The 25,901-nt window shown below is 38.2% G+C and overlaps 1 protein-coding gene across 2 annotated transcripts in view; it reads right to left on the bottom strand.

Annotated features, from left to right (window-relative positions):
- LOC128639078 (sialic acid-binding Ig-like lectin 14) overlaps window positions 1-25,671 on the bottom strand; it is a 434,418-nt gene extending 408,747 nt beyond the window's left edge. For both annotated transcript variants that reach the window (XM_053691228.1, XM_053691229.1), the window contains exon 1: window positions 25,557-25,671. The gene's annotated coding sequence lies outside the window, so the exon portion shown is untranslated. The remainder of the gene's footprint in view (window positions 1-25,556) is intronic.
- Between the last annotated feature and the right edge of the window lie 230 nt (window positions 25,672-25,901).

Genomic DNA, 25,901 nt, shown 5'->3' with positions numbered 1-25,901 from the left:
AAAATGTATTATAAACTGAAAATATTTAAACTAAACAGCTATAAAATAAATATACCTAAATACATAAAACAACTGTCCACTTTATGTATTTAGGTATATTTATTTTATAGCTGTTATATGTGCTGTGTATACTAACTATATCCTCTGCTCAGTACACTCACCTCACCTATATCTTTTCTTTTCATCTTTTTTGCCTCTGTTATTTTTGCTGAAAAACATTATTATATCAACCTTTTAATACAAATTCAATTAAATTCTATTTTTAATAAATTTTTAAAAATTATTTTACTAAAAATTTTTTAAAGAAAATATTTTAATCATCTCTTTTATCAATAATAAATATTAGCTTATATCTAACATATTTTATGTCCTGAGTGATCATTTCCATCTATTCAGTGTCACCTCAAATGTTTTAGCTTTAGGTCCACAGAATCTGGCCTTTAGCGCAGGAAGACTATTTACATAGAAACTAGCATGGGATACATGTATCCAAAAAGCTAGATATCTGGGGAAGGTAATATAGGACACAGACCTGTGCCGTATAGGATACATTAGTATCAACGTAGATGACATAGATATAGAAACCACTTTTGGATTACATAAACAACTGATGAGTTATGGAAATAGTGGGCCAGAAAAGTTCTAGTTAGTTCATATTAAAAAGCCTTAGGAATATTAAGGGTATATGGGACTATTATCATTTATCTAGAATATGAAATATATGACTGTAGCTTGTAATAGCCTGAATTATTGGCCAGGGTATGAATGGGGAATTTTTAGGATGCACTAGAGCATATGGGATATCATGTAACAAGCAAGTAAGATAAGGGTAATCACATGTCTCTAAAGTGTTGTGAGACCTGTGGAGTTAGTTTAATATTTTGGCTATGAAGGTAAGAAAATAGAAGATAAAGGTTGTCACATTCTCAGTCTCAGGTACAGCCCTATATTGATTAATTACTGATATAAACATATACCGGTAAGTCCCCACTATATAAACTGGGAACTGTTGGGAAAGGGTGTAGTGAGAGAGATAACAAAACTACTCATAAATTAGCCAATTTGCCTATAAATGGGTTGTATTATGGGTCGTGGTACAAATGGTTAACCTAATTTAATCTAAATAAATGCCATTAATATTTATAACATATATAGAGGAAAAAAATGCGGTCCCCCACATCTAGATGGAACCCGGCAGATTAATACTCTAAGTATTTGCAGCCTGCTTGACTTATTGTGCATAAATATATGGACTGAAGGCTATAGTAAAGAGAGTTAGAGCCACTGCAGATTAACTAATAGCCAGAAGGTGTAATGTAACAGGAGTGTATAAAAATTAAAAGAGTGCCAGGAGCTCTAGTGGTTAGGCAGGAAGGGGGATCCATAGTGTCCTCAGTGGGTACTCTCTACTACCGCACCTAGGGGGGATTGCATTATAAAAAACAAACAAAAAAAAACACTATCAGTGACAGTAAATGAGCCAATTAAGGATTATATAGAAGATTATATATAAGAGAGGCTTATGGTAGCAGTGTTGTCAATAATTACGTTTAGGGAAGTCTATTAGTGAGATCTGAGAGGATATTAAGCCTGATGTGGGGAACATTCCTGCACATCTGCATAAAGGGTAAAGAGAATACCTCTGTTAATACTTAAAATGGGAATAACAAAAGTGGGTTAATTAGTGACATAACAACTAGGAGTCATAATATATTTTCATCAACACATATGCAAGCGAAGAGTGCCAGGTAAAATTTCAAACTTACAGTTGTCATACCACTGGCCTCTAATATTAGTGATGAGCACATTATATCTGGATATAGCCTTCAATAGGAATAAGCGTATAGTAGTTCCTAGTAATAATGTGATAAGTGTGCAAAGGGACTAGAATTATAGCATAGCAACTGAGCTTGGTCCCCAATAAGGCTTTATGACAGAGGGTGCTCTAGCATAAAACAGGGAGCTAAATCATTAAATTCAGTTGATAGGAATCCTGTAGATATTTCCCCCTAGATAAATACCATAAAAGTAGTGGAAAAACCACATTAAGCCGAAAGAGACAGATCAGTTACAAATATTTAAATATGTTCAATCTATCCCCTTTGCAGCTCTAAAGTGTGCAATGAAAATGAGTTAATCATTCAACGTACTTAGGCAAAACATAGCACTAACACATTATCTAGACAACAACAAACTTTTTAGCTAGGAGTCATAAAAACAGAAACATATGATGCATGTAGGGATGATTGAGTCCTCTATCCAACTCCAATAACAGGAAGGCCAAAGTAGGGAACAATGAGTAGCGTGTTCTGGGCTCTAGAGGGACCCATAAAAGGTGATTTACACTTAGCGTCTTGTAGAGGAGGACAGACTAACAGCATTCGGGTGTAAAGGGGCACCTCCATAAATCTCCATGATCTGCTCCTCTAGAGCTCCCTCTCTGAAAGTGACAGACGTCCTCTGGGGCAATATTCGCCAGTGAGCCTGGTCCAGTCTCTGGAGCTTTGGTCCCAGCAGCTGGGAAAAGATCAAAAACACCTCCGCAAACACCGTGAGCTGCGAGGTCGGCTGTGTCCTTTATCGTAATGGGAGGTTCCTCAGTGCTGGAGTAGGAGTCCGGTCTCCCTGACGTGGCTGTGTGCTGTAGAGACAGGATGTCTCCTTATGAGGTAAGTTAGTGAGTGTCCGTTGATGAGCTTTCAAAGCCGCATTTAGCTCCAGGTCTTTGCAGTGGAGAGGAGGAGGAGACGGCTAGAGAATGATCCATATGCTGTGAATCCCTTGAGCTGGGTCCAAATTCCTCTTCTATAAGGTGCTGCTCAGAATTAAGTTCTCTATGTAAGAGGAAGTGGTAGTCCATTTTATCCTCCAGTTGTTGCAGAAACTGTAATATCGTCGCCTTTTTGGAAAGGGGTCAGTTCTACTGTGGTTCAGCAAATCTCCTGAGCGCTCCCCCCAGGAATTCGTTATCCCACGTTTTGTTGCTGTGTCTAGCAGTACAAATGCTCATTGATCAGGCCACTGCTACACATAAGCTACAATGGCGTTTGACTCTCCAGTCAGTGATATGTAATGCCGCGTAGTTGTTTTCCGGTAGAAGAGCAAGATCTTCTCAATATTTTTATGCCTCCATCTATCCTTTAAGTCAGTGGTTACTGCTTTTCTCTCCAAAGTTCAAGTCTTGAAGCATTTGGTGGTAATTTGTAGGAATAATAGCTGTAGTAGAGTGTATAAGGCCAGAAGCTTTACAAGAACACGTCTTGCTCCCTTGAAGGCTAGCTCCGCCCCCCAGAAACCTGACATTTTAGCAGGGGTATGTAGACTTTTTATATCCACTGTATATATATATATATATGAATAGGGTCAAACACACGCCATAGTTACAGCAAACCTCCTCTGAGGAAGAAGGACATAGAAACCTTTGAAACGCGTCAGGGTACCAAAATATTGCCTTTTTACTGCTTTTATAACTGTTTTTAAACTGTTTGGTTTTTTAATGCTTGCCTTTATGCACGCATTGAGCTCATGATCTGCTACTAACTATATCCACTGCCTGACTGGCCAGACCGCTGCTATATTAACCTGTTTGCACATTCAGCATCATTACAAACTGCATTAACAGCTTTTATCTGGCTAACTGCTATTGGCTTGACTAACATAAATATACTGGATATGTCTGAATATAGGAACAGACTATCCCATTTTAGTCACTAACCAAACAAGCGATAATAACTGGATTAATCATTTCCTACATAATCTACTTGGCTGAAATTATTGCTTGTGACACCAAAGAAATACTGACTACATATTTATTCTCTGACTGGCTTGGGACACAACCATTTGTGAATTTACCTCTAAACCTATGTGCTGTCACTATACCTCATATTAGTGAGGACATAAAATGTGAGTGTGATATATGTCATTTTTTATACTTTTATTGAATAAAACGGTATTACACTATCTTTGCTGTTTTCTGTCTTTCTGGGTATATATCGGGACAAGAAAGTTCATACCAAGACAAGAGAACCAAGCTCCAAGAGGCAACAAGCACAGGAAGTTTCCTAAAGAGACCAGCATAAAGGGGATCTACATCTTGTTTTACTCCAAGAGGCAGTTGAATCATACAGATCATACTATCCAGGATTCACCAACCACTAGATACATCCTCCAATGCGGCAAACTTACCTCATAGGATTGAGGTAACTTTTGGTAAGGGTATCTAATACTCCTACACTACACTTGGATCACATCATCTTTGTCAAAGACTCTTTTATATTTATATACTCATATACTCCGTTTTTTATTCTATATATGGCCTACTATCACTCCTGAGACTCAAATATAATCCGTATTTAAGAATATCTATAAGCGCTGTTTACCTTTTGATATATATATATATATATATATATATATATAAATAGGTTTTATGTGTATACATATGTATTTATGTGTTTAAAAATACATATATACACATATCAATACATAAATAAATAATTACACATATATATTTAGAGATGTACTGTATATGTACTGTATGTATCTCTATGTTAAAGCCCTTTGGCTGCCTTTTTTTCCCTGAGACCTCATATGTTTGAGCCTTTATAACTTTTGTGTGCCATATTTTTTGTGAATAATTTTTATTAGACAGTGTTATTATGAGTGTATGAGTGAGATTGCGCTCAAGCGAACGTGTTTATTTGCAAAGCATAATACGAGCGTTAAGCCCAATGAGCGCAAACCCTCACGATATACTCCTTATCGCTCGGGCCCAAATGTGCTTGAAGTCTATAATATATAAACTTTGATTACAAGTGGAGCATATTTCTATATGTGTATGTATATATATGTACATATGTATATGTATGTGCACACATACATTTATACACATACAGCATATATACATACACACCTGCAAATAGACACACATTTATAGACCTTTGAGCGCTTTTCTGTCAAAATCTTTGTCATATATCATATGACTTTAATAGAATCAGACTGATATGCAGCAGGATATTTCTTTTCTGTGAAAGGTATAGTGTGCTAAAAGAGACCATGGCTTCTACTTTTCAAGCCGTCAACTAACCTGCATTCGAGGGCCCTAATACACTCGCCTAAGTTCACCTAACATCGCTGCCACGGACCTGAATACGCTCTCCAAAATTATCAAAAAAGCTGTCAAAAAGCCGCGCACCAAGTATGGTGCAATGAGCAGCGGACTGTTGTTAACTAACAGTCATCGATCTCGCTGCTCTTCGGCTTTTTTACAGCTTTATTGATACCCTGTCACTAACCCACACTATACTATACTGTTTTACCCCCTATACCGCCGCTCCCGGAGCCCCCCGCACCTAAATAAAGTTATTAACCCCTAAACCGCCGCTTCCGGAGCCCACCGCACCTACATAAAGTTATTAACCCCTAAACCGCCACTCCCGGAGCCCACCGCCACCTACATTATACATATTAACCCCTAATATGCCGCCGCCATCTACATAAAGTTATTAACCCCTATCCTGCCGCTCCCGGACCCTGCCGCAACTAAATAAAATGTTTAACCCCTAAACCGCCGCTCCCAGAGCCCACCGCCACCTACATTACATTTATTAACCCCTAATCTGCCCCCCCTACACCGCCGCCACTATATTAAATGTATAAACCCCTAAACCTAAGTCTAACCCTAACCCTAACATCCCCCTAACCTAAATATAATTTTAAGAAATCTAAATAAATATTCCTATCATTAACTAAATTATTCCTATTTAAAACTAAATACTTACCTATAAAATAAACCCTAAGCTAGCTACAATATAACTAATAGTTACATTGTATCTAGCTTAGGGTTTATTTTTATTTTACAGGCAAGTGTGTATTTATTTTAACTAGGTACAATAGTTATTAAATAGTTATTAACTATTTAATAAACTACCTAGCTAAAATAAATACAAAAGTACCTGTAAAATAAAACCTAACCTAAGTTACAATTACACCTATCACTACACTACAATTAAATAAATTAAATGAATTAACTACAATTACCTACAATTAAATACAATTAAATACAATTAACTAAAGTACAAAAAAAACAAACACTAAATTACAGAAAATAAAAAAATAATTACAAGAATGTTAAACTAATTACACCTAATCTAAGCCCCCTAATAATATAAAAAGCCCCCCAAAATAATAAAAAGCCCTACCCTATACTAAATTACAAATAGCCCTTAAAAGTGCTTTTTGCGGGGCATTGCCCCAAAGTAATCAGCTCTTTTACCTGTAAAAAAAGAAATACAACCCCCCCAACATTAAAACCCACCACCCACACACCCAACCCTACTCTAAAACCCACTCAAACCCCCCTTAAAAAAAAAACTAACACTAACCCCCTGAAGATCACCCTACCTTGAGCCGTCTTCACCCAAACGGGCCTAAGTCCTCAATGAAGCCGGGCGAAGTGGTCCTCCAGACGGGCAGAAGTCTTCATCCAATCCGGGCAGAAGAGGTCCTCCAGACGGGCAGAAGTCTTCATCCAGGCGGAATCTTCTATCTTCATCCATCCGACGAGGAGCAGCTCCATCTTGAAGACATCCGACGCGGAGCATCCACCCAGACCGACGACTAACGACAAATGATGGTTCCTTTAAATGACGTCATCCAAGATGGCGTCCCTTGAATTCTGATTGGCTGATAGAATTCTATCAGCCAATCGGAATTAAGGTAGCAAAAATCCTATCAGCCAATCGGATTGAAGTTCAGTCCTATTGACTGATCCAATCCGCCAATAGGATTGACCTCGCATTCTATTGGCTGTTCCAGCTTTTATCTCATGTTTTTTTATATAAATAATTATTAATGCTATAATTTGTACATACAGGTATATCTTTGCACATATATATATATATATATAGAGATAGATAGATAGATAGATAGATAGATAGATAGATAGATAGATAGATAGATATTTTAAGAGCTCGGACAGGTTTTTCTCTGTACCTGTGTAACCCCTCCTGATTGCAATCTAGTTTTAAAAAGCACCCTTTCACAGGTGTTATAAAATGGACTGGCATATAAGATAACATTTCTTACTGAAAAAGAAATTCAAGAGATTGAAGAAATACACTGAAAATAGCATGACAGTAAAGAGGTGATTTGAATTTCTGCTGTTTAATGTTAGGTGGGCTATCCCTTTGAGCTATCAGTTTAAGATTATATTGAATCAAACATCATTTTGAATGTTAAAATCTTTGTCTAAAATATTACACTGTGTGTCCTAATGTCAGCATCAATGTTTATCTTTAATTCTAATTTCACATATACATACTTTCAAAATATAATACACAATGTAACAAATGGCACTTACAAGTTCTAATGAGTGATCAATGACACAAGTATCAAGCAATTTGATTCATTAGTGATAGTTTAAAATGTATATTTGAATCAGATTGGCTGATATCATAAATCATGTGATTATGCATATTCCAATCAAAAGTGTTTGAGAAATTCACTAGTGTGTGGATTGTTTAGGAGTTTGTGTCATAATTGGTGCGAAAAGTGTTGCGTCAAAATTAATGGAGAGTGGGACTTGTATTACATGGCTTAAACATAGTGCACATAGATTTTTCACAAAAAATAAAAAGGAAGTTAGCTATATTATGTTGTGTATTTATTTCATTTTTATCTCTATATCTACTAGTGCATCAAATGTGGAGCAATAATATTGTTTGATTTAGAAAGGGTATACAATTTTAATAGAGTTTCTAATTTACTTTTATTATGTAATATACTTTAGTCTCTTGCAGCATCGAACATAAGCTTTCTGTGTTTTCAGACTCCCATTGAGTTCTATGACATACACAACCTCAAGGGTGGCAGATTGAAAACTAGGTACGCTGCGTTGGAATAGATGCGAGCATACCTGTTAAATGTTTGATAAATTGGGAAAAGTGTCAAATAGAGTTGAATCTAAATTCGAAACATCTGTAATGACGCAAGCATCGATCTGAGTCAGATTGAGATCGTGGTATCATATGTTACATCACAAATTTCAACATTTGCCGATCTTGACGCTTTGATAACTACTGCAGATCAATGTGGAATTCAAGCGTATTTTCAGTTGACGCTTTGATAAAAAGGCCCTCTTGTCTCCAGATACTCTCACTCCCGTCCCCTTCACTTTGCTCACAATTTCCTTGTCACGATCGCTCTGCTGCTGATCGCTTTCTTCCTTTGCTTGTGTCGGCGCGGTAGCGCTTCCTTGGTTGCCTAGCAACTCTGTTTCTCACCAGCCCCTTCTGCTGACGTCAGAAGGTCTTCTTATTCCGGCGTCTCCTCTCCTCGGTGCCTGTTTGTTCTAATTACCCGGCTTGTGAGTACCTTTTGAATCTCTTGTCTTATTAGAATTGCTGGCTTGTTTAACTTCAACCCTGCTTAACCCTACCTGCCTGATTCCTGATAACTGGACATTGCTTGTTTGATAATTCCTCTGTTTAACCCCAAACTGCCTGATTACACATTGCTGGACATTGCTTGTTTGACAAATTCTACTGGTTAACCCCAATCTGCCTGATTACACGTTGCTGGACATTGCTTGTTTGACAAATTCTACTGGTTAACCCCAATCTGCCTGATTACACGTTGCTGGAACTTTGCTTGCTAGACTATTCTACTGTTTAACCCCAAACTGCCTGATTACATGTTGCTGGACATTGCTTGTTTGAAAATCCTACTGGTTAACCCCTACCTGCCTGATTACACGTTGCTGGATATTGCTTGCTTGATTACTCTTTTGGTTAACCCTAGCTACACGAATTTTCTTCTCCTGACCCTGCTGTGCCAACTTCCAGTTTATTTCAGTGAGTATATTACTGTAGCTGTCGCAGGGTCAGGTCCTGGTATATACTCACAGTGCTAGGGTGTTTACAAACTTCATTCTAGCATTTGGGTCTAACTCTGGACTTAACCTATCCTGACATTACAAACAGGCCAAATAATGGACCCTGGTGAGTTATCCAGAGCTGTGGCTCTACAGGGACAGCTTCTTGGAACCCACTCTGCACACCTGCAATCCCTGGATTCTAAGTTGGATCAAATTACTGCTCTTTTGCACAATCTCTCTCCACCTTCACAAGTCTCTGCAACACCTGTTGTTCCTGCGGCCAGTTCTAACCCTGCATTTAATCCACCACAACCTGCAGAACAGTTAATTCCCAGAATTCCGCTACCGGATAAATATGACGGCAATCCTGAAGACTGTCGAGGATTTCTTAATCAGTGCCCTCTTCACTTCAGAAATAATTCTCAGATGTTTGTTTCTTCTTCCTCCAAGATCACCTTTTTAATTTCTCTTATGAAGGGTAAAGCCTTGGCTTGGGTTTCTCCACTGTTGGAAAAGGATGATCCTTTGCTCCACGATATTGACACTTTTGTATCCATATTTTCTTCCGTGTTTGATAAACCTGGAAGGTCAGCGGCTGCCGAAGCAGGACTTTTAGATTTAAGGCAGGGATCTCTTTCTGTAGCACAATACGCTATAGAATTTCGGACTTTAGCTGCTGAATCTATGTGGAATCATGGGGCCCTGCGTGCAGCGTTTCGTAAAGGTCTTTGTGATCATTTAAAAGATGAACTGGTTTATAGGGATCTTCCTGATTCTCTAGAAGAACTCATCAACTTATGTATCAAGTTAGATGCTCGTTACTCTGAGCGTCTCCATGAACGTGACCGTAACAGAAGATCCTTTATCAAATCTACTTTCCGTCCTATGCCTCGTTCACCAAACCTTCCTACTCCAAATACTTCTATCTCTGAATCAAGTGAACCCATGGAGGTTGGTGCAATTAAGTTATCTGAAGCTGAACATCTCAGAAGGCGTAATCTTGGACTATGTCTTTACTGTAGTATTAAGGGGCATATGTTAAAAGATTGTCCAACCCGTCCAGTAAAAGCCAGGGCTTAACTCCAGAAAGAGGGACTGAGTTAAGCCAAAGATATTTTTCTACCCTTAATCCCAAGCTGTTTGTTCCAGTCACCTTCCACTTTGGCAACACCAAATTCCAGGCTCAAGCACTCATCGATTCTGGAGCTGCAGGAATGTTTATGGATTCGGATTTTGTCAATGCCTTTCGGATTCCTTTGCTTTCCAAGAGCCAAGTAATTAAGGTCACTACTGTCAGTGGTCAACCCTTAGGTTCTGGATTCATTCAATATTCTACGATACCACTTCTCATGTCTGTAGGAGTACTTCATTCGGAAACCATTTGTTTTGACATCATCTCTTCTCCTCAGTTTCCTTTAATTTTGGGACTCCCTTGGCTTCAACTTCATGATCCAGTTTTTTCCTGGTCTAAAGGGGAACTTGTTACTTGGGGATCTTCTTGTTTCAAACAGTGTCTTCAGAATACTCCCAAACCTTCTAGTACAGTTGTGGCAGTTTTGGACATTCCTGATTCCTTGCCTGAACAATATCATTCTTTTTGTGATGTCTTTTCTAAGAAAGATGCTGAAATATTACCTCCACACCGGACCTTTGATTGTCCCATTGAACTACTACCTGGAGCACCTCTTCCTAAGGGTAAAATATACCCACTTTCTCGTCAAGAAAATGTTTCGCTCGAAGAATACATCAAGGATAATTTGGGCCGAGGTTTTATTCGCCCTTCTTCCTCTCCGGTAGGAGCAGGTTTTTTCTTCATTGAAAAAAAGATGGAGGTCTTCGTCCTTGCATTGACTATCGTGCTCTTAATCAGATTACAATCAAGAATTGTTATCCTCTTCCTCTCATTCCCGAATTGTTTGATCGTCTCCAGGGTGCTTCCATCTTTACCAAATTGGATCTTCGTGGGGCCTATAATTTGGTCAGGATTCATAAAGGGGACGAGTGGAAAACAGCCTTCAACACTAGGTTCGGGCACTATGAATATTTAGTTATGCCTTTTGGGTTATGCAATGCCCCGGCAGTTTTTCAACATTTTGTTAATGAAATATTCAGAGACTATCTTAATCAATTCGTCATTATCTATCTTGATGATATTTTGATTTATTCTCGGACTTTACAGGATCACGTTCATCATGTTAAACTAGTACTCCAGAGATTACGTGAAAATTCTCTCTTTGCCAAGCTTGAAAAGTGCTCTTTTCATCAAGAATCTATTTATTTCTTGGGCTACATTATTTCACCGTCTGGATTTAAGATGGATTCTGACAAACTGTCGGCTATTATAGTTTGGCCTAGACCAACTTCCTTAAAATCTCTTCAGAGATTTCTGGGGTTTGACAATTACTACCGTAAATTCATAAAAGACTTTGCTAATATCTCAGCACCCCTTACAGCTCTTACTAAGAAGGGTCAGGATTGCAAGCATTGGTCTGATAAAGCCTTACAGGCCTTTGAATCTTTGAAGCCTGCATTTACTTTGGCTCCTATTCTTTGCCATCCAGTTCCGAGTCTCCAATTCATCCTTGAAGTGGATGCTTCTCTGATCGCTGCTGGGGCTGTACTATCTCAGCGAAATCCTGTTACTAGCAAAATCCTTCCTGTGGGGTTTTTCTCCAAGAAGTTTAATTCTTCAGAACTGAATTATGATGTTGGTAACAAGGAACTGTTAGCTATTAAGATGGCTTTGGAAGAATGGAGACATCTGCTTGAAGGCACGGTTCAACCATTTCTTATTCTCACGGATCATAAAAATCTTCTGTATCTTCATACTGCCAAACGTCTCAACTCACGTCAAGCCCGATGGGCTCTGTTCTTTTCCAGATTTAATTTTGTCCTCTCTTATATTCCTGGTTCTAAGAACACTAAAGCGGATGCTTTATCCAGACAATTTCTGGCCTCTGATTCTACATTATTGGATTCTGAACCCATTCTCCGTCGTGCTAAAGTTCTAGCTCAGTTATCTACTTTTCCTTTCCAAGCATTACAGTCTGCTCAAGCCTCTATTCCTTCCTCCTATAACATACCTCCTGGGATCTTGTTTGTACCTACAGAATTCCGCCTCAAACTTCTTCATTGGGCTCATGATAATATTTTGTCTGGACATCCAGGAGTACGTAATACTTTGTGGAGACTCAAACAACATGTCTGGTGGCCTTCAATGGTCAAAGATGTCAAGGATTATGTTGCAGCTTGTCATTCCTGTACCTCTAATAAACAGTCTTCTTCTTTACCTCTTGGACTCTTGCAACCTCTGCCTGTTCCATATTATCCCTGGTCTCATGTTTCCATGGACTTTATTACTGATCTTCCTAATTCTGCCGGAAACAAGACCATATGGGTTGTGGTAGACAGATTTTCCAAAGCAGCTCATTTTGTTCCATTACCTGGATTACCATTTGCCCAGAAACTCGCTGAACTGTTTATACTCCATATCACCAGATTACATGATTTTCCTTTGGACATTGTTTCTGATCGAGGAGTTCAATTTGTCTCAAGATTCTGGAAATCTCTATGCAAACAGTTTGGAGTTACCATATCTCTTTCTACTGCCCATCATCCTCAATCCAACGGTCAAACTGAGCGGGTAAACCAATCTCTTGAATCCTATCTCAGGCACTATGTTAATCATCAGCACTCCAATTGGTCTCAACTTCTTCCTTTAGCAGAACTTGCTTACAATTCCCATTTCAATTCTTCTTTACAGACTTCTCCTTTCAAGGCAGCCTATGGATTTGTACCTAGAACTTTTCCTATGTCTTCTGGGGGTTCTGGAGTTCCTGGAGCAGATCGAACTGTGAAGAATCTCTGTAAACACTGGAAGAAGATTCAGGAAATTCTTCTCCTCTCTTCTCAAAAGTATAAACGATTTGCTGATCGCAAACGCCGTAAGGCACCCTCATTTCGCACTGGAGACAAGGTTTGGATTTCCACCAGATTCATTCGACTCAAACAACCTTGTGCTAAATTGGGTCCTAAATACATTGGACCATTTATGATTGTTTCCAAGGTATGTTCTACTGCCTACAGGGTGGCTTTACCGGACACTTTGAAGATTCATCCTGTATTTCACGTATCTTCTTAAACCAGCAGTCTCTAACCGGTTTTCCACCAAATGTAAAGTTCCCTCTCCGTTTCTTGTGGATGGTACTTCAGAATTTGAGATCAGTCAAATTCTTGATTCCAGATTACGGGGTAACCATTTATATTATTTGGTCCATTGGAAGGGATATCCCATCACTGAACGTTCCTGGGAACCTGCTTCTCATGTCCGCGCCTCTGCTTTGATCAAACAGTTCCACGCTCAGAATCCTTCAAAACCTGTTCGTGTTCCCCGAAGGGGTCCTTGAGGAGGGGGCACTGTCGCGATCGCTCTGCTGCTGATCGCTTTCTCACCTTGCTTGTGTCGGCGCGGTAGCGCTTCCTTGGTTGCCTAGCAACCCTGTTTCTCACCAGCCCCTTCTGCTGACGTCAGAAGGTCTTCTTATTCCGGCGTCTCCTCTCCTCGGTGCCTGTTTGTTCTAATTACCCGGCTTGTGAGTACCTTTTGAATCTCTTGTCTTATTAGAATTGCTGGCTTGTTTAACTTCAACCCTGCTTAACCCTACCTGCCTGATTCCTGATAACTGGACATTGCTTGTTTGATAATTCCTCTGTTTAACCCCAAACTGCCTGATTACACGTTGCTGGACATTGCTTGTTTGACAAATTCTACTGGTTAACCCCAATCTGCCTGATTACACGTTGCTGGACATTGCTTGTTTGACAAATTCTACTGGTTAACCCCAATCTGCCTGATTACACGTTGCTGGAACTTTGCTTGCTAGACTATTCTACTGTTTAACCCCAAACTGCCTGATAACACGTTGCTGGACATTGCTTGTTTGATAATTCTACTGGTTAACCCCAAACTGCCTGATTACATGTTGCTGGATATTGCTTGCTTGATTACTCTTTTGGTTAACCCTATCTACACAAATTTTCTTCTCCTGACCCTGCTGTGCCAACTTCCAGTTTATTTCAGTAAGTATATTACTGTAGCTGTAGCAGGGTCAGGTCCTGGTATATACTCACAGTGCTAGGGTGTTTACAAACTTCATTCTAGCATTTGGGTCTAACTCTGGACTTAACCTATCCTGACACTCCTACTCTTCTCTCTTGTTACCTCCTCACATTCCCATTTACAAGACTTCTCCAGAATAGCTCCCATCTTATAGACCTCTCTGCCTCACTCCACAAGACTCTCCCCTAGTTTTGAAAGCTTAAAATGCTCTCTAAAGACTCTACTATTCAGGAATGCATACAACCTACACTAACCTTCCTAGCTCCATAGCTATCCCCTCGAACCCCTTAGCATGTAAGCCTATGAGCCCAGCTGCTGGTAGATCACCTTCATAAGAGCCGACTACAACAATGCAACTCTCGGCAGGGCCCTCTACCCATTTAATCACCATAAGTGTTATCTTGTATACTGCCTATGTTAATAGTGCTGCGGAATCTGTTGGGGCTCTATAAATAGCTGATAATAATAATAATAATTTCCAGTCAAGTAGATAAAAAGATAAAAACTTGTTAAAAGCATATTTATGCAATATTCATATTTAATAAAGGTTTTAACTATGTAGTTACTGTAAATACTTTATATTCCAATGTTCTGCACATAGCATTTATTTATAAATAGATATATATATATATATATATATATATATATATATATATATATATATATATATATATATAAATATATATAAAAAAAAAAGTTGCAGGGTGTGTGCACTTTCACCAATAACAGATCCAAAACGGAAATGAAGCACTCACTGGTCTTTAGTCAACAAGCAAACAATTTTATTCTGCTGTGACGTTTCTCGGTAAACAAGCCCCTTCTTCTGACAAACAAACAGTGAAATAATAAGCCTTATTAAGCCTAGAAAGGCCCTCCTCCAGCAGTCTGCCAATTGGGGAGCAACGTGTGCAAAAACAGAGCATGTGTTATCAAATAGCTAATTAGCTGTGTGAAAATGTGAAATAGTGATAAACAATAAAACACACTCAATGGTGATCACACTCATATCATAGGGGCACCCACACTGTAAACTACTTAGATTAATGAACATAGCAATGAAATCCCAGCGTTAATGGTTCAAATTTATTGAAAAAATAAGTTACCGAAAATAACAACACCTGATTCACACACATCCCTTCAAATGACGTGTTGGGCCAAAATATGTGCCGAAGCATAATACCAAAAATAAAAATCTGGCCTATACTATACATAAGCAAAGAGCATACATAAACTGGGGAACTGGCTGGTTAAGCCAAACACAATTATCACAAAGTGCAAGAGAAATAGGTATAAAACAACTCCTTGCATTAGACCCCCAAGAAGGCGTGTGTCATAGTCATAGCAACCGTCAAACATTATGGGGATTAATGCGAATCAATCACAGGAGGAGGGGTGGGCCATCATAGGATACTACACACCTCAGGTGTTCTGGCAAGAGGGCGAAGTTTTGAAAAGAGCGATTCATGTCACTTCCTGTGACGTTTCATCAGCTGTTTCACACATTTTGGAGCTAATGCGCATGCGTGCTAGCATCATCACATACCTGGCCGCATACGTCACTGCTAAAATATTTATTGCTGTAAAATTCATGAACCTTTATAGAGCGCATGCGTGTGACTCATGGAAAGCTGTTTATTAGGCTCCTCAGCAATATTCGGAACTCCGTCCCCACTGCAACTACGTCTCCTATTACTACAACTGTAAAGCTGAGTCTCCGTGCATGAGAAACAGCCCCCCCGCCACTCGGCTATAGCCACTGCTTCTGATGATCCAATGCAGCTTTTCACAGGCTCCGTTAAATGTCATTATGTTATGAAAGATTATGAATGATAATGACATTGAACGGAGCTTGTGAAAAGCTGCATTGGATCATCAGAAGCAGTGACTATAGCCGAGTGGCGGGGGGGCTGTTTCTCATGCACGGAGACTCAGCTTTACAGTAGTAGTAATGGGAGACGTAGTTGCAGTGGGGGCGGAGTTCCGAATATTGTCGAGGAGCCTAATAAACAGCTTTCCATGAGTCACATGCATGCACTCTATAAAGGTTCATGAATTTCACAGCAATAAATATTTTAGCAGTGACGTATGCGTCCAGGTATGTGATGATGCTGGCACACATGCGCATTAGCTCCAAAATGTGTGAAACAGCTGATGAAACATCACAGGAAGTGACATGGTTCGCTCTTTTCAAAACTTCGCCCTCTTACCAGAACACCGGACCAAAGTTGTAATAATTCACTACCAATAGGAATGCGTGGTCACGTCACTAACAAAGCAATGATCAGTAGTAGAAAATTATCATAGATAAACAAAATGCTGCAAGTACGGTGAGATTTAAACTCAAGACCTTAACAGGTCATCATAATACAGGGATAAGTCAATGGAGACACATCATCATTCGCATCCAAACTAGTATCATAGTCATAATGCCCACCAAGTAAAAGAGAAGGGGCGTGGTCCCTCCCACAGCACTTCATAACACTGCACCAACAGGGCACCAATGCACAACAAAAAGGAGGTGTGGCCACACCGCTATACTATCACAGATCAGCTGTAAAATGTAAACAAAACAACAAATGCAGAACTGTACAAAATAAACAAAGCATCCAAGTGATCGTGCTATCAGTAATAAAACTGAACAGTACACCTCCACAATTATTCAAAACGATCACAGTGTAATGTACACAGGAAAACCAATACAAACCAACACAAAACATTACGTGAAAGGCCAAAGATTATTGGCCAGCCGCAACAACACCTAAAAGGAGGGTCATAAGTGTTAGGGAGTGCACATGAATGCGCATCAGCTGTCTTAGCAAGGGGAATGAAACATATTGGGAAAACATAAAAAATTATAAAAAATTAATAGCCAAGAATGAGAAACCAACCTTGGGCACACTACACGACAAAGCCATCAATATCTGGTATCATAAACAGTAATAGACAATAACCACCAAAGGAGCTCAGTGGGGTGCCACCGGTGACATGCATAGAACACCACAGAGTCATACAGAAAGTTTTAAATGCAACTAGGGAAAAAAAGATTAAAAATATATATATTACATTAAATTAAAAGCAGACATTATACATGACCTAAAACAAAAAGCACAAATGGCAAGCAACTCATCAAAATTGCAAAGCAGTAGAAAAAAGTATGTATAGGCCAAAGGTACACAATACAAAAAGGAGTCATGGGTACATATGGACTCTCATAGTCTGGATCCAGAGAGTACACATATACTGTATATATACTGTGTATATACACAGTATATATATATATATATATATATATATATATATATATATATATATATATATATATATATATATATATACAGGGAGTGCAGAATTATTAGGCAAGTTGTATTTTTGAGGATTAATTTTATTATTGAACAACAACCATGTTCTCAATGAACCCAAAAAACTCATTAATATCAAAGCTGAATATTTTTGGAAGTAGTTTTTAGTTTGTTTTTAGTTTTAGCTATTTTAGGGGGATATCTGTGTGTGCAGGTGACTATTACTGTGCATAATTATTAGGCAACTTAACAAAAAACAAATATATACCCATTTCAATTATTTATTTTTACCAGTGAAACCAATATTACATCTCAACATTCACAAATATACATTTCTGACATTCAAAAACAAAACAAAAACAAATCAGTGACCAATATAGCCACCTTTCTTTGCAAGGACACTCAAAAGCCTGCCATCCATGGATTCTGTCAGTGTTTTGATCTGTTCACCATCAACATTGCGTGCAGCAGCAACCACAGCCTCCCAGACACTGTTCAGAGAGGTGTACTGTTTTCCCTCCTTGTAAATCTCGCATTTGATGATGGACCACAGGTTCTCAATGGGGTTCAGATCAGGTGAACAAGGAGGCCATGTCATTAGATTTTCTTCTTTTATACCCTTTCTTGCCAGCCACGCTGTGGAGTACTTGGACGCATGTGATGGAGCATTGTCCTGCATGAAAATCATGTTTTTCTTGAAGGATGCAGACTTCTTCCTGTACCACTGCTTGAAGAAGGTGTCTTCCAGAAACTGGCAGTAGGACTGGGAGTTGAGCTTGACTCCATCCTCAACCCGAAAAGGCCCCACAAGCTCATCTTTGATGATACCAGCCCAAACCAGTACTCCACCTCCACCTTGCTGGCATCTGAGTCGGACTGGAGCTTCTGCCCTTTACCAATCCAGCCACGGGCCCATCCATCTGGCCCATCAAGACTCACTCTCATTTCATCAGTCCATAAAACCTTAGAAAAATCAGTCTTGAGATATTTCTTGGCCCAGTCTTGACGTTTCAGCTTGTGTGTCTTGTTCAGTGGTGGTCGTCTTTCAGCCTTTCTTACCTTGGCCATGTCTCTGAGTATTGCACACCTTGTGCTTTTGGGCACTCCAGTGATGTTGCAGCTCTGAAATATGGCCAAACTGGTGGCAAGTGGCATCTTGGCAGCTGCACGCTTGACTTTTCTCAGTTCATGGACAGTTATTTTGCGCCTTGGTTTTTCCACACGCTTCTTGCGACCCTGTTGACTATTTTGAATGAAACGCTTGATTGTTCGATGATCACGCTTCAGAAGCTTTGCAATTTTAATAGTGCTGCATCCCTCTGCAAGATATCTCCCTATTTTTTACTTTTCTGAGCCTGTCAAGTCCTTCTTTTGACCCATTTTGCCAAAGGAAAGGAAGTTGCCTAATAATTATGCACACCTGATATAGGGTGTTGATGTCATTAGACCACACCCCTTCTCATTACAGAGATGCACATCACCTAATATGCTTAATTGGTAGTAGGCTTTCGAGCCTATACAGCTTGGAGTAAGACAACATGCATAAAGAGGATGATGTGGTCAAAATACTAATTTGCCTAATAATTCTGCACTCCCTGTATATATATATATATATATATATATATATATATATATATATATATATATATATATAGATAGATAGATATACATTGTTCCAAAATACCACCAGATATATGTAGAAATATGTATTTAAATAAATAGAACATATACTTGTAAGTGAAGAATAGAAGAATATTGGAATGCAAAATATTAATATTTTCATGTCAGGTTAGCGCACTTGAGAATATGCAATCGGGTTAGCATATGAGTAGGGTTTTTTAAATTTTTTGAATGAAACATATTGGGAAAACATAAAAAATTATAAAAAAATAATAGCCAAGAATTAGAAACCAACCTTGGGAACGCTACACGACAAAGCCATCAATATCTGGTATCATAAACAGTAATATACAATAACCACCAAAGGAGCTCAGTGGGGTGCCACCAGTTCTATGCAATCGGGTTAGCGTACGAGTAGGGTTTTTTCATTTTTTTTGTCCATTGACTTCTATGGGAGTATACATTAAAGTGCTTGTGATATATTAAGCTCGTCTTTTTGCATGCAAGCAATAACATTTTCCTTTCAACTTGTAATATGAGCGCAACCCTATGAGCACAAAAAACTTACTTCTAGTGGTTTTAGTGTGGGAGTGCAAAATATCGCTCCACTTGTAATCTGGCTCATACTGTTTTAAATGCTTCAAATATTTAATGCAATAGTTTTTTTTTCAATGCCTCTTAACATGTGTTGTTTGCTATGAGATTACTCCATTTGAGAGATACTTATTTAATGTAAGATGTCCCTTGTATGAATTGACAACTATTATCCATTTTATGTAAATTATAAAGTAAAATAATAATAAAGTAACATTTTTGCTATAAAGAGTAGCTTTTAGGAGACTTGAGAATTTCTGCTATATTTCTTGCTTTTGTAAAGTGATGGCAGATTTCAGACTTTAAGTATGTTAGGAAAAATATGTAAGTGTACAAGTAAAACACCACATAATTATTTTTTTTAAGTAAATATATTTTATAATACAAGATTTATAATTCTACTTGGTATCTTCTGTTTCTCCACCCCCTTTCTACATAGACTTCCTAAGGACTTTTAAAGGGCAGGACTACAAGAGTGTCACTTGACACACACACTGATTGGATGTTCATTGGAATTGTCATGAAAAAAAAGAGTTAATCCCTTTGGGCTAGCATAGCATGTAGTAGAAGCATTAATACTGGCACAGATTCAACTCTTTTCATGGATAGATTTTAAAAAATCTACACATATACCTTTGTAATGGCAAAAAACAGATTTATGGCATTTAATTATCTAAAGTTTAACATCACTTTAAGCACTACCCCTTTAAGTTCAAAGTAATTCTTAAACTGCCCAATCCTGCAATTCTATTTGTAGACCCTCCTCTTCATGTCCCTTCAGAGGAATCTTATTACTAAGACATGGACATCTGCAGTCCACAGCCCTAGATAATAAAACTGGAGAGAACTACATCTACCAGCATGAAATAGTTGAAGCTGGCCAATCATATTTCAGATCAGCTATCACAGTATATAAACCTGTGCACTGTGAAATTGAGATTCCTTTTGTTGACACAAATACACAGGTTAGACATGTGCAATGTTCTCACTCTATCCTTCTATCCTGTGAAGTTACACAAGCATCAAGGTTTAATAGAAAATTTGCGAATGTCAGTGGTGTTGCTAAAATTTAACCCCGTAAAGGGACAGTCTAGTCAAAATTAAACTTTCATGATTCCAATAAGGCATGCAATTTTAAACAACTTTCCAATTTACTTTTAGCCTCAAATTTGCTTTGCTCTCTTGTGATTCTTTGTGGAAAGCTAAAGCTAGGTAGGGTCATATGCTAATTTCTTAGCCATTGAACTGTCCCTTATCTCAGTGCATTTGGACAGTTTTTCACAGTTAGACACTGCTAGTTCATGTGTGTTATATTAGATAACATTGTGCTCACTCCCTTGGAGTTATTTAAGAGTCAGCACTGATTGGCTTAAATGCATATCTGTAAAAAACAAAACAAAAAAACAGATAAAGGAGCAGTCTGCAGAGCCTTAGATACAAGATAATCACAGAGGTAAAAAGTGTATTAATATAACTGTGTTGGTTATGCAAAAACTGGGGAATGGGTAATAAATGCATTATCTATCTTTTTAAACAATAAAAATTCTGGTGTAGACTGTCCCTTTAATGACTAATGATGGAATTATTCCATCATGGAACAGCTGAGCAAATTTAAGCTGTGTCCTTTAAGGGGTTAAAAAAAACATTTCTTTAAGAATTAAAGAGTTAAAGTTTTATCAATTCAAGTAAAAATGCTCTGAAAACCTCTGAATAGTTTTAAGATTTTTACATCACAGCACATATAACAATTAATTTCAATATTTTCATGTTTATCTGAATGTGTCTTAACCCTTAAGAAGTCAAAGAGGACTGCAAAGCATTGTTATGCAAAATGTTTCAACATTCAGTGGCAAACAAAAAGTTAAAGGGACACTGAACCTGAATTTTTTATTTTGTGATTCAGACAGAGCAAGCAATTTTAGGCAACTTTCTAATTTACTCCTATTATCACATTTTCTTCATTCTCTTGGTATTTTTATTTGAAATGCAAGAATTTAAGTTAAGATGCCGGCCCATTTTTGGTGAACAACCTGGGTTGTTCTTGTTAATTGGTGGATAAATTCATCCTCCAATGAACAAGTGCTTTCCAGGGTCTGAACCAAACAAATAGCTTAGATGCCATCTTTTTCAAATAAAGATAGCAAAGAGAACAAAGAAAAATTGATAATAGGAGTAAATGAGAAAGTTGCTTAAAATTGCATGCGCTATCTGAATCACAAAAGAAAAAATTAGGTTCAGTGTCCCTTTAAAGCAACATGTAAGTTGCTAAACATTTTTCTATGAAGAGTTTTTTTAAAAGAAACAGTTTGGATTTCAACAGTTTGAAACTACTAGTTGCTGACTTGGTTCATTCCCGAGTAAAAGATTGTCAAGTCCTGTCTAGTGTATTAAGTTGCTGACCTGACCTATGGGGAAACAGAGATATTTACACTAATTAAAAAAACAAAAAATAGTAATCTACCAATTATCTATCAGAAGCTTTTAAAAATATTGTTATACACATTTCTACAAACTTGAGCTTTACAAAAGCAAATTTGACCTGTTATGACTGGCATTACTTGGTTATTGATAGGGCTTTTTAGTTATTTAGTTATTTTTTTCTACATATAATATTAAGGGTTTTGTGTGTGCTTAAAATATAGCTCAAATCATAGTTAAAAATTATGAAATTTAGTAAAATTAAATATTTATATTAATTTATATATTGTCATGTTAATGTTTAAATTTTAAAACAAAAATATTACATTATTAACTGTAAAATTCATAAACTAGTAAAACATAATTTAATTCAAACATATTATTATTATTTTTATTATTATTATTATGATCAGGTATTTGTAGAGCGCCAACAGATTCTGCAACGCTATAAACATAGGCGGTATACAAGGTAACATTTATAGGGGGTCAAATGGGTACAGGTCCCTGCCGAGAGTTGCACTGTGGTTATCGGCTTTTATGCGGGTGATCTACAAACAGCTGGGCTCATAGGCTTACATGCTAAGGGGTTCAAGGGGATATCAGTGGAGTTAGGAAAGGTTAGTGTATGTTGTATGCATCCCTGAATAGTACAGTCTTTAGGGAGAACTTGAAGCTTTCAAAACTAGGGGAGAGTCTTGTGGAGTGAGGCAGAGAGTTCCACAAGATGGGAGCCAGTCTGGAAAAGTCTTGTAAACGGGAATGTGAGGAGGTAACAAGAGAGGAGCAGAGTAGGAGATTTTGGGCAGAGCGAAGGGGTCGTGAGGGAGAGTATCTGGAGACAAGGTCTGAGATGTAGGGGGAGTTGAGGGCTTTGTATGTCAGAGTGAGAATTTTGTGTTTAAGCCTGAAGTTGGGGGTGGAGATTTTTGAAGAAGGGGGGTAAATAAGGAGCTCAGTTTTGGAGAGATTTAGCTTAAGGTAGTGAGAGGACATCCAAGATGATATATGAGAGACAGTTAGTGACACGGGTTTGAAGATAGATCTGGTGCAAAGAGGTAGATTTAGGTGTCATCGGCATACAAATGGTATTGAAACCCATGGGATTTTATTAAGGAACCGAAAGATGATGTGTAGATTGAGAAGAGAAGGAGACCAAGGACAGAGCCTTGCGGTACCCCAACAGAAAGTGGTAACTGGGCAGAGGATGCCCCAGAGAAGGCTACACTAAAAGGTATGGTTGGACAGATAGGAAGAGAACCACGAGAGAGCTGTGTCGCAAATGCCGAAGGATTGGAGGGTTTGGAGCAAAAGAGGGTGGTCAACAGTATTAAAAGCTGCAGACAGATCAAGGAGGATACGCAGAGAGAAGTGTCCTTTGGATTTTGCTGTAAGTAGGTTGTTGGTAACCTTAATAATTGCTGTCTCAGTGGAGTGGTGGGGGTGAAATCCAGATTGCAATGGGTCAAGGAGGGAGTTTAGTGTAAGGAATTGGGATAGACGTCCATAGACTAGCTTTTTGAGAAGCTACGAGGCAAGAGGGAGTAGGGAAATAGGGTGGTAGTTGGATGGAGAAGGGTTTTTGAGGATAGGTGTGACCAGTGCATGTTTAAGAGATGAGATAAATATACCAGTGCTGAGGGAGAGGTTGAAGATGTGTGTGAGTATAGGGGTAAGAGTAGAAGAGAGGGCGGGAAGTAGCTGAATGTGGCTGAAGTGAAAGAGCCAGGTTTCTGTGAGAGCCAGAAGATTGAGAAAGTGGGAGATAAAGAGGCCATGGATAGAAGTGAGCTTGTTGCAAACAGAGCGAGAGTTCCAGAGTGCACAAGTGAACAGGGTGGAGGCTTTAGAATGAGATTAAGGTTACCAGAGTTTTGTTTTTGAAGTATATTGAAAGGCACACATGGGTGTGCAAGGCTAGGAAGTTGTGCGGGACCAGGATTAGGAGAGATGTCTAAAGTAGCTAGTATGAGCAAGAGGGAGAGTGACATGAGATGAGATGCAGATTTGCAGTGTTGAGACTGTTTTTGGGATGAAGTGCGAGGGGGAGAGAGAGTCTTTAGGAATGTGGGAAGTTCATGAATACAAAAGTAAAATGAGGTTAAGAGAGATGGGCTAATGAGCAGTGCAGGTAGTGAGGGGGAAGGTGTAATTGAGTAAAGTTGTTTGTTGTAGAGACAAAGGGTGGCAAAAAGGAATATAAAGATTTTGAGCATTTTTACAAAATAGTCAAACAGTGGACAAAACACAGAATTACAACAGAACTTGCCTTGTCCCTTGTTCAATTCTTGTATTATTATTTTGCCCAATTCTTATTGTCTCACTTATAGATGTTCACTCAAGGGATGTGAACAGATGATGTTACAATACTGCAATGCTCACCCCAGGAATGCTTTTCCCATAGCAGTGTAATATGTATAGGCCAGAGCATTCAGCTGATTGCAATAAATTAGATAATAACATGATCAAAGCCAGTCAGAAGGCCAATTGGTAAAATTTGATTCAGGGTGAGATAAGTTGAGAAAACAGACAATATAATTTGGAGGAGGCTGGGGTTATGCCATTAGTGAATTTATAAATTTAGGAAGTATCACAAGTATTGACAAGGTTTGAACATAACATAGATAAAGACAAGATATCAGCAGAGTAAATACATAACATTTCACATACTACAGACACATACCAAAAGAGAGACTTAAGAGTACAATTCACACAGAAAACAAGGATTTTGACAGGGGTTGAATGCAGGACTCAATTTACGTACCTGAAAGCAGAAAAAGGTTAACTTGCTGTAGCGAGCAATCCTTAGCAGTTCGCTAAATAATAAGCAGCAGTGTGGTGAGTATTGAGTATAATTCTTGTATAATTCTTTTGCCTAATTCTTACTGTCTCACTTATAGATGTTCACTTAAGGGATGCGAAGAGATGATGTTACAATTCTGTCATCAGTATTAAATGAATTATCTCACATAGCATTTTCATTTTGGCTGTGTATCTTTTGCTTTCCTAAAGGTTTGCTACAATTCCCTTAAAATGCCAGTTCCAGTGCTGCCTCCAAAGCTTCAAGGGACATGAAACACCATTTTTTTTCTTTTTGTGATTCAGATAGGGAATACAATTTATAAGATTACACTTTACTCCTATTATAAAATGTGCTTTGATCTCATGTTATTCTTTGTTGAAGAGATATCTAAATAGGTAGCATGCACATCCCTGCAGCAGTACATGACAGGAAATAGTGCTGCCATGTAGTGCTAATATATAACATTGTTGCAAAACTACTGCTGTATAGTGCTGCAGACACATGCACACTTCTGAACTTACCTTACTGCTTTTTAAAAAAGGATAACAAGAAAACAAAGAAAATTTGATAATAGAAGTAAATTGAAAAGTTGTTTAAAGTTGTATGTTCTATATGAATCATGAAATAAAAATTGTGCGTTATGTCCCTTTAATAAATAGAGCTCTTTATGTTTCACATTCAGTCAAACAATTTTATCGACTAATCAAGGTTATCAATAAATTTCAATCTATGCCACACTAAAAATACAAGTGATTTATAAAAGGACAACATTGAGATCCGTTGTCCCAGCGCTTTACGTAGTGACAGATATTATTGTTATACGAACATACTTACAAGTTATAGAAGACAATATCGTCTAGCACGCTGTCATTTGTAAATATTATTTGCTGTTGTGTATATTTCCATTTATTGTTCCATTTGTCAAGCTCTATAGTATAGCTTCTCTTTCTCTGAGTGTTTCACTCTCCTCTGTTTAGCTTGGCTTCGTGTATTCTATACTGCTCAGACTGCATCACTCAGACAAGCCCACTTTACATATCTGTGTGTAGGTTTCACAATACTGCTTTCTGCACTGCAATACGAAAGCAGAAGTGAGATAAAGGGAGAGATGTAATTGCATCCTGACTTCCTATTAAATGTATTCATTTTACCCATACTTAACTGCGTAAAGGACATCAT

This window comes from Bombina bombina, chromosome 8 (assembly GCF_027579735.1).
Source record: "Bombina bombina isolate aBomBom1 chromosome 8, aBomBom1.pri, whole genome shotgun sequence".
NCBI lineage: Eukaryota > Metazoa > Chordata > Amphibia > Anura > Bombinatoridae > Bombina > Bombina bombina.
Note: the sequence above shows the minus strand (reverse complement) of the source record. Positions and strands in the feature narration are given on the sequence as shown.